The following is a 9,497-nucleotide window of genomic DNA, read 5'->3' on the forward strand; positions in this document are numbered from 1 at the left end:
GAAATAAAAGCCGGCCAGGAAAAGCTGCAAGAGCAACTCCAACAGATGAAAGTGGAGCATACACAAGGAACTGGAGCCATAAAAGAAGTTGTGGAAATGACAGATCTGCAGAATCAAAGGATGAAGGAAGTAGCTGGTGAAGTGTCTGAGAAGGATCAAGAAATGATGGGTGGAGCATCTAACGGGATTAAAGAAAGAGAACAAAAATATGAAGAAATAAAAGACCGGAAAGAAGCATTTGATTCTCAAGTGCTTGAATAGAAGTGGAAGAAAGTGAAAATACGACTGTTAAGTTCGTAGAAACTGATAGTGAAGTTACGAAGTTGCAGTTAGCAAGTATTGAACCATCTGAAAGTTCATGTGATGCAGAGATGGGAGAAATTGATGTACAGCTTAAGCAGAGTGTTCCAGTATTGCAACAAAATACAACCACTTCTCAAACTAAGTAAACTCATAACTCTGATGCAAACATTGGAACTGGCTTTCAGGAAATAGAGGTAAATAAGCATGTACCAACTGTTAAAAGTACCAAGGTGAACTGTACACGTGATGCGAATAAACTTCAGAGTGGTGAGCAAACTGTTTCAGACCTTCCTGTGGATGAAAAATCTGAAAGGACTGAATCTTCAGACTGTGATATGCAAAACAGAAATGCATCTGAAAACTGCAATGAAAAAAATGTTTAACCTGGGTATAACTTAATGAAAAACCTGAGACTGAAATCCATTCTGGTCTTTAATTTATGAAATTTAAAATCTTTATGTGATTAGTTTATGTGTATAAGTTTTAAATAGTCTAAATATCTGTTTCTTTATTTATGGTATTTATTTGTTTTATTGTCATTTGTCTGTATCGAATGTGTCTTCTGACCAAGGATTGTACTGCCTGGGACGTGCAATCCTTGAGAGGGGGTAGTGTTATGAAATGCCCAGCCATGTTAAGATAATTACCCCGCAAAGTAGGTTTAGGATTGCCAGAAAATGGCAATGGAAGGTAGAGTTGCCATATTTGGTCCAGAATCGTACATTTGGCGACATAATTGGCAATATGCCATAGATGGATGGAGAACATTCTAGAATGAATTCTTACCAGCTTGGCCCAGAACCTTCTCAAAGGCAGGCCAAAAGCTATATTAAACCTGCCTGTACACGGAGTAGCAGGCTAGTGTCAAGTTGTTTGTTGAGTGTATCGTGAGTTGGTGCATCGAGAGTGTGTATTGTTGAGGCTATCAAGTGTGAGTGCATCGCAAGTTGTAGCATGGAGTGTCCCGAGAGTGTGTTGAGTTCCGAGAATGGCCAAACTGAGTCGGGAGCTGTGCCCTAGTGCTTTGCTATGAAGCTGTCTTAACCATTATAGCCTGTTAGTCTGAAGGCTATTGTTGCTGATTGTTTCAGCCTGTTTGTCATAGTTTTTCGACAACTGTAAATGTGTTTCTAGAGCTGTCCTGAGTAATACTGGCTAATAAATTGTGTTTTCATTCTTTATCAAATTAATCATTAAGTGTTGTTGTCAATCACTTTGAATCCGCTAACCCATACAAAAGTAGCAATACCATGATCTGACTGTAGAGAAAAGACCATGAAAATGTTAAGAAATTATCTTTGTATATATAAGCAGCCATAACCTTAAATATGGGAATCTTACTACTGCTGTGACTGGCTAATTCCTTCTACACAGATGTTTGACTTGTGGTTAGTTGAGAGCTTTGGTAAAAAATAACTGATTCGTATAAATAAGGCAAAGCAAACATTATTTATTATAAAGCATATCTTGATTTTGCCTTAGTTAAACTACTATTGAATTATAGTTTTGATTTTTTATTAGCTTATTTACATTTTATTTATTTAAATAATTCTACAATTCATTAAGTCAGGGGGAAGAGAGAGTTTTGTATATTCAAGGGGAATATGGTGAGTTTTTATTTAGCTGTTAAATATTTAGTTTTGCTTTATGAATGTAAAATACTACTATTTCAATTTTTTGTATTTATCAACATTTTTCTATGTTTTTGTTGTTTAATTAAAAAAAAAATGTGTTAATATAAATAAAAGTATATGTATTTTTTTGAGTTTAGGAAAAAAGGAGGAAGATCTTCTAGCAATGGTAAAAGGAGTGTGGGGGGCAAAACAGGTTGAGAACCATTGCACTAAAGTGCTGTTCATTAGAAATTAGCTCAAATATTCAACATTACGAATTCTAGTCTACAGTCTGTATAAATTATTGGTTTCATTTAAATGTATACGAGATCATAATTTGTGTGTCTTGATTGTAATCATGAAAAGCACTTGGATTAAATTGTTATGCCATCATTCACGTGAACAGAATTATAGCAACAAAAATAGGTATTAAAATTCTAATTTTATTGAATTAATTGAATTGTGGTAAATTAAGTAGAATTAAATCATAACAATGAGTACTAAGATATACAACTTTGATGATGAGCAGTACTTAAATAAACAAATTACAGTAAAAGTCCGATAATCTAGTACAGTCAAAAGTCGTTAATCCGGACTCGTCGGGACTTCAGCGATTCCAGATTATTGGTTTTTCCGGATTATAGATCATCAGTTTAAATCTGGTAAGATGGCATGCAGAAATTATAAAATTAAAAATATGAAACAATAATTTATGAAATAAAGAACAATTATGATCTAAAGGGTATCAAAATTTACAAAAAAAAAAAAAAAGCTTAATATTTATTTGTTTACTTAATTAAACATTTCTTTCAATGTAAGTTGTTTAAGTTGCTTCGTTTTATGTGATAATACTTTCTCTTTAATTCTATAAACAGACATAATTTCTTGTTCAGTTACAAAGTTCCGCTGTTCAAGTCCTATAATTGCTGTGTCGAGAATCCCGACTAATTTGTCATTCGAAATTTTTTCATTTTCAATAACCTCTGTGTCACGTTCTTCTTTATCGGAAGCGAATTATAATGACGAGGAATTTGATTTAAATCATATCAAAGACGGAATACATCGAGATGAAATACTACATTTAGTAAGGAATTATAAGCCAAATAAAATAAAACCATCTGCCCTGAAGATAAGGATAGTGCTGACAGATTAACTTCCAATTCATTGCGCGGCGCAGCGTTTCCCACCACCACCACCACCGCAGAGCAGAGTGAAATTGATAAACAGATTTCAGAATGGTTAGAGAGACGAAGGATATGCCTTTATCCATTTTTTGCAGCAATTCCACTTTTTGTTTAATGGACTTCGAAATATACTTTCACTTTGTAGATCCTTTACATATTAGTAAATATATATTGGAAATTCTATTTGACATAATTGAAAGTTCAAGCTTACTTTTGTAAAATTGCTCTAACAGTCTGGAAAAAATAATAAGCCGGATCCAATTCGAAGATTAAGGAACAACGCAATCTGCAACGTTAACTGAATTAGATAATTTTAGCTTAGCTTATACCGTCCGTTATACATTAAACGCGCAAGCGTAAACGTATTATGCGCAGAAAGTTTGTAGCTTTGAGGTCCGGATTATAGATCATTTCGGATTATGGGTGTCCGAATTAACGACTTTTGACTGTATTGCTTCCCCCCCCCTTTTTTTTTTTTTTTTTTTTTTTTTTTTTTGTCTAAAACTTTATGTTTATCTATGTACTTTTTTCTTTTTATTTAGTGGTAAAGTTGCTGTGATCTGGTAATTTGACCCAAGTTCAAATCCTAGAGAACGGGCTGGCTGCATAGGCATTTTTGTAGTTTTCCCCATATGTAATGAAATGTTAATTAGTTTCCCTTAGAAAGTCCTGTATGAAGACATTCCTTCTCTTATACAGATAGCCCTTATGAGCTTTATCAAGCAAACCCATTCTCTTTATTTATTAATAAATTATTATTTTTTATTACTGAATTTCTTATTTAAGTTTTATTATCGCCGTTCACTTTATTTATTAATACAGTTTGGAAGGAAGTTCAACCAAGATTACCTAGCATGAGGATAATGAAGTGTTAAATGCATTCAGAATATTTCTCAAACAAAAGTACCAGATATGCAGCTAATCGAAATTAAAGGATAGTGTCAGAAATAAAATTTAAGTTATTGAAAAAGGATTTAAAAAATTGTATAGAAAAAATATTTAATATTACTATGTTGCTAGTAGGTTACACTCAAAATACTGAATTGTCAAAATTATGGTAATTTAAAAATTATGGAAAAACAATCTTCACTGTTTTGTACAAATCTTTCTTTAATAAGGTGTGTCATCACATCTGACAAAAATATATGCCTTATGTCTTGATTTCCTAGAATTTTCCAAATTGTTGATCAAGTCTTTTGAAGTTGCAGACCACTCTTCTGAAAGTACATTTTTCAAATTCTAGAGGGTCCAGTGATGTATTTGGCATGCTGCAATTTACAGCCTAATGCTTAAGATCATCTATGTTTAAGTCTTGTGGGTAAACTGGCCAATGCATTCAAGTGATGTCTTCTGTTTCCAAATACTTTTACAACAGAGATAGTCAAATGTGGATAAGCATTGACATCCATTAGCAAAAACTCTAAACTAGGAGCACCCCTAAACAGTCTTATAGAGGATTACAAGACCAGTGCCATGTAGCTAGGATTTTCAGTGCCCAAGCATTTCGTTCTAAAATTTAATATAATCAATTTGGCTTCCCCTGGATGCTGCGCTTGGGAACAGATGTCTCTCCTTGCCCCCCTACCTTAGCTGTGTCACTGTCCAAGACCTATATTACGTATTTGTGACTTGTTATAGAACTTCATCAAACGATATCATCTTGGTGCAGCCAGTTCACGAAAAAGGAAGCTTTCTTAAACAACAGAAAGCTGCAAAGCCAGCTGCTGGCTTTTCACTCCCTCCAGTTCATAACTCGTCTGAATTCACAGTTCAGGCTACATCTAGACTCTGCAGTAAACAATACACAATCCCATTAATCTTGGTCCATACATCATGGCAAACAAGCCCCTTATGGGAGAGAGTGAAACATGAATTATTTGTTTTCTCGCAAAAAGTTCAACTTTATGAAGCTTTCATGCAGTAGTAGAATGTTTAATTTGACTACTTGTGACAGCCTGAAAATCTAAAACCAAATACAGTACAAAGTCCATAATCCGGACTCGTCGGGACTTCGGCGATTCCGGATTATAGATCATCAGTTTAAATCTGGTAAGATTGTAGAGTCATTAGGTTAATTGGAAGCAGAAAAGATGAAAAATATGCAACTGCTTTCACCGGGAATTTAACCACGAACCTCTGGAATACCAGCCCAGCGTGCTGCCGTTACACCACGAAGGCACGCTTGGGAAGTGGGAGAAATACCTTATATACTCCCCTTTTTAAAGGGCGACTAGGGTTTTAGGGGACCTAGTCGCCAAATCCTGGGTGCGGAGAATCATCATCCACAACCCTTTTAGTTCGGGCGCCACTTGTAGAGTCATTAGGTTTTTTGGAAGCAAGAGATTAAAAAATTAGCAATCGCCGGGAATCGAACCACGGACCTCTGGAATACCAGCCCAGCGTGCTACCGTTACACCATGAAGGCACGCTAGGGAAGTAGGAGAAACACCTTATAAGATGGCATGCAGAAATTATACAATTAAAAATATGAAACCGTAATTTATGAAATAAAGAGCAATTATGATCTAAAGGGTGTCAAATTTTGCGAAAAAAAAAAGCATAATATTTTTTTGTTTACTTTATTAAACATTTCTTTCAACGCGCGCATGCGTAATGTATGCTCATTCTCTACGCACATGCGTAAAGTTTGTGGCTTTGAGGTCCAGATTATAGATTATTCCGGATTATGGACTTTGTACTGTATACTGTAATTGTTTCACTATTTCTTCGATCTCACAATGATAGAAAACTCAGATGTAGTTGTTGCACTTGACTAGGTTTTCTCCTAACTTAGTCACCGTTTAAAAGATTGGTTCCGTGTTGTCTATATTATAAATAAGCCTATGCTCCTCAAACTTTATTAAACATTTCTTTCAAATATTGATTTGCGACCTAAATTTCAATCATAATATTCTTTGCGCCCTCCCATACAATAATAATGTATTGAATGCAATAGTAATGTACTTTGATGCTAAAACTACAATACGACCTTAATTGTAAACCGTGCAAATTAGCAACATAAGTATTAAATTTTGTATTTGTCACTTGTAAGTAATAAGATAAGTACTATGTTACTTTTCCTATCTAATTTTTAAATTAGAACAGATTGCAAAATAAATTTTAATTAAATTAAATATTTATTTCCTCAATCATCCATTTCTAAAACTACACATGTCATTAGAAAAATAGTCTAGTCTCGTCCCTATTGCTCTCTATGCATCACAATCTGCTATTCATCACATTCAACATTCTCGCGGATATCTGCGCAAAACGTGTATAAATGCTGCACCTCATGGCAATTCCAGTCGGTCGCGGTGGAGTTGATTCTTCTATCGCTACCGAATCTATCTTGAATCTGCATTTTGTAATTTGTGCGTTAATTGTAATTAACGGTATTAAATAACGGCAGTAGATTTAAATAGAATCATGGATAAATTTTTAAGTCGTAAGCGAACATTACACGATAATGAAACATCAGCAAGTGCACAGGCGAGCGTGGATCTGAAAATTAAATCAAGAAAATATTCTCAAGAATACTTAAATTTTGGCTTTGCCACTACTCAAGTAAATGAAGAAGAAAGGCCCTTGTGTGTTATTTGCTCAAAAATATTGGCAGCAGACAGTATGAAACCTAATAAACTTAAACAACATTTTAGAAACGCTTCATGGTTAGTACGTTAAAAAAAAACCGAAAAAATCATATGAAAAGCAAAAAAACATTTTTTTAAAAACTTTGTCTGTGAATGAAAAAGCAATTGCAGTCAGAATTACTTTTTCTTTCTTGCTTCTTACAAAGTCTCATATTGTAATATCTTGTTATTTAATAAATAAATATAATTATTGTTGAAGTGGCAACGCCATATTTGTATCAAACCGTTACTCAGCAACGAGAGATATTGTTAAAGAAAGATTTTGTATTCTGAAGATTTTAACAGCTAGGAGTAGTATTAAAATTTTGCCACTTAAGAATTGTATAAAATTTGTCTATCACCGAGAACTAGAAATAAAATTTATGTTCTTTTAAGAAGATTGTCTGTTTGTAAATTACTGCAAAATACATTACAATCTTAATAAATTGGAGGTTCCACCGAGATCCTGGAAATTAGGAGTGCAATTATCAATTTCGATGGTGCTGGTCTCCTAATCTCAGAAATTTACTGAATTTTTTAAAACAAGTTTGCTAATACCAATTGCCGAGTTTGTTTATTTCAAGAGAAATGGATGTAAGAAGTCTGCCGTTTTAAAGCCAGATTTGAAGCAGATCATTCAAAGGTTATCTTCTGTGCTTCTATAACTTGCGTCCGGGCAAAAATCTGTCAAAACAGGATACTGCTGATCTCTGAAGATAAGATTAACTTTTGGTTTTCTTAAAAAAGCTTTTATTGAATTTTAATACTTTGTTTCAGAATTATAGTTTATAGTGTAAGATTTTGTTTAAAATAACTGACACTAAAAATATTCAGCTTAAATTTATAATTGATATTTGTGGTAAAGAAGTATTTTAAAATTATTGGAACAGCTTTAGTATAGCCCACCTTCAAAGTTTGGCGAATTTGGTTTGGCGCCAAGGCACATGAAATACGTTGTTTTGAAAAATGGTTGCCATCCAGATTTTCGACGAAACTCCGTGTTTAAAAAAATGGTAGCCATCTTGATTTCACCAGAAATCGTGGATAATAGAAATAAGTTTACGACTGTTATACACGGTTTTAAGAGAAAGAAATATTAAGAAATGATTAATAAAAATGATTAAGGTTAAAAGGATGTAATTTTAAAACAATACCGGAAACCTTTAGCTATTTCACCTTTAATAAATAATTTGGTGTGACGTCACAATGTATTCTCCATGCTACGCGTAATTTCTATTTTCTCTTTAAAAAAAATAATGAATTGTTTATTATTGTAAATTAACATCAAATTCTTTAAATTTACGTAACTGAAAATAAGTATAATAAATTGTTTATATTTAAAATTATCATGATACAGTAAGCGAATTCTACCAGTTATTACAACGATAAAGAACGTCGCAGTCTCTCATACTTGTATTTCATACAGCTTCCATATTTTCAAAGATTTTTAAGCTTTAGCATTTATACAAATAAAAAAAAGTTTTTTTCAATTAATACTCTGGAACATATCAATTTTATCATATTTACAAATTAACGTTTTGCTACGTAACAACATAATCCCTTATATTGTAATGTTTTGTTTGCTTTGAAAGCAGAAAACGCAAGGTCAGTGTGTGTGGTGAAAACTTTTCCTTTCTTTCTCCAAAGGCAGTGATAATGCGTGAAAAGGGGAAAAAAACTTCTTTTTTGTTCTTTCCATATTGCGAGTTATCACTCATTCCCCCGGTTCTCGGACATTCTCTTCTGGATTCTTTTCGGCAAATAGGCGCGGCAGAAAAAAAAAAGGGAGAGACTTCGTTCGACCAGATGTGCGATCACGTGACTCTGGGTTCAAAGGTATTATCTCTCCTGGCGTGGCGCCAATAAGTAGAGAAGGGGAATTTTTCGCCGTATTAGCTATTTGTCATTGATCGCTTCTCAACTTTTTTTTCTCCGCTGTGTAAAATTTTCGTTTCATTTATTGATGCACGTGTAAATTTTTCGTTTCGTTTATTGAAATATTTTTTTATTTATGTACGCAAGAGAATTTCACTATGAAATTTCTCGATATAAATAGTGATATTATACAATTAGAAGAAGGTGTCCGGAATGCATTTAGGTGGAATTGGATTCAACGGAGAGATGGTAATGGGGATACCATCGGCACATGGTGCAAGAAAATAAATGTTGCTGGACAAGCACATTGTGTTTTTTATAACTCACTGCTGAAGTATGGTGGGGAAGGATTCAAGGCTTTCACAAATCATTCTAAAACTGTGACGCACATAAAATATTCAAAGTGCATTAGACATTCAATGACTTTAAGTAATTATGCTAATTCAAAAAATACTGATGACGTACTGGAGACTGATGCTCGGCCATTGGATATAGTGACAAGAAAAGCACGCCAAGAGGTATTAATAACTTCGTTTATCGCCGAGAATTCTCTTTCTTTCAGTGTAGCTCCCAATGTAATTGAACTCTGCAAACAGTTGAGCCGCGATCAGACGGCACTAAACTCGTTGGAAATGTCCAGGACTACTGCATGTTATAAGATGAAATATGGGCTCGCAAAAACTATTAAGGAAAATATTATTAAAACTTTAAAGGAAACTCCATTTTCTCTAAATTTGGATGAAAGTACTAGCAATACTCAAGAAAGTATACTGGCAATATTGGTGCAGTTTTATGACAACAATCAAAATGAAGTTGTACTTCATCATTTTGCATCTCTAAAGATGGAATCTTGCAATTCAGAAGCTGTTTTTAAAGCAGTTGTTAATACTATT

This window comes from Stegodyphus dumicola, chromosome 10 (assembly GCF_044657685.1).
Source record: "Stegodyphus dumicola isolate Sdum_Otavi_A_Nest chromosome 10, ASM4465768v1".
Classification (NCBI taxonomy): domain Eukaryota; kingdom Metazoa; phylum Arthropoda; class Arachnida; order Araneae; family Eresidae; genus Stegodyphus; species Stegodyphus dumicola.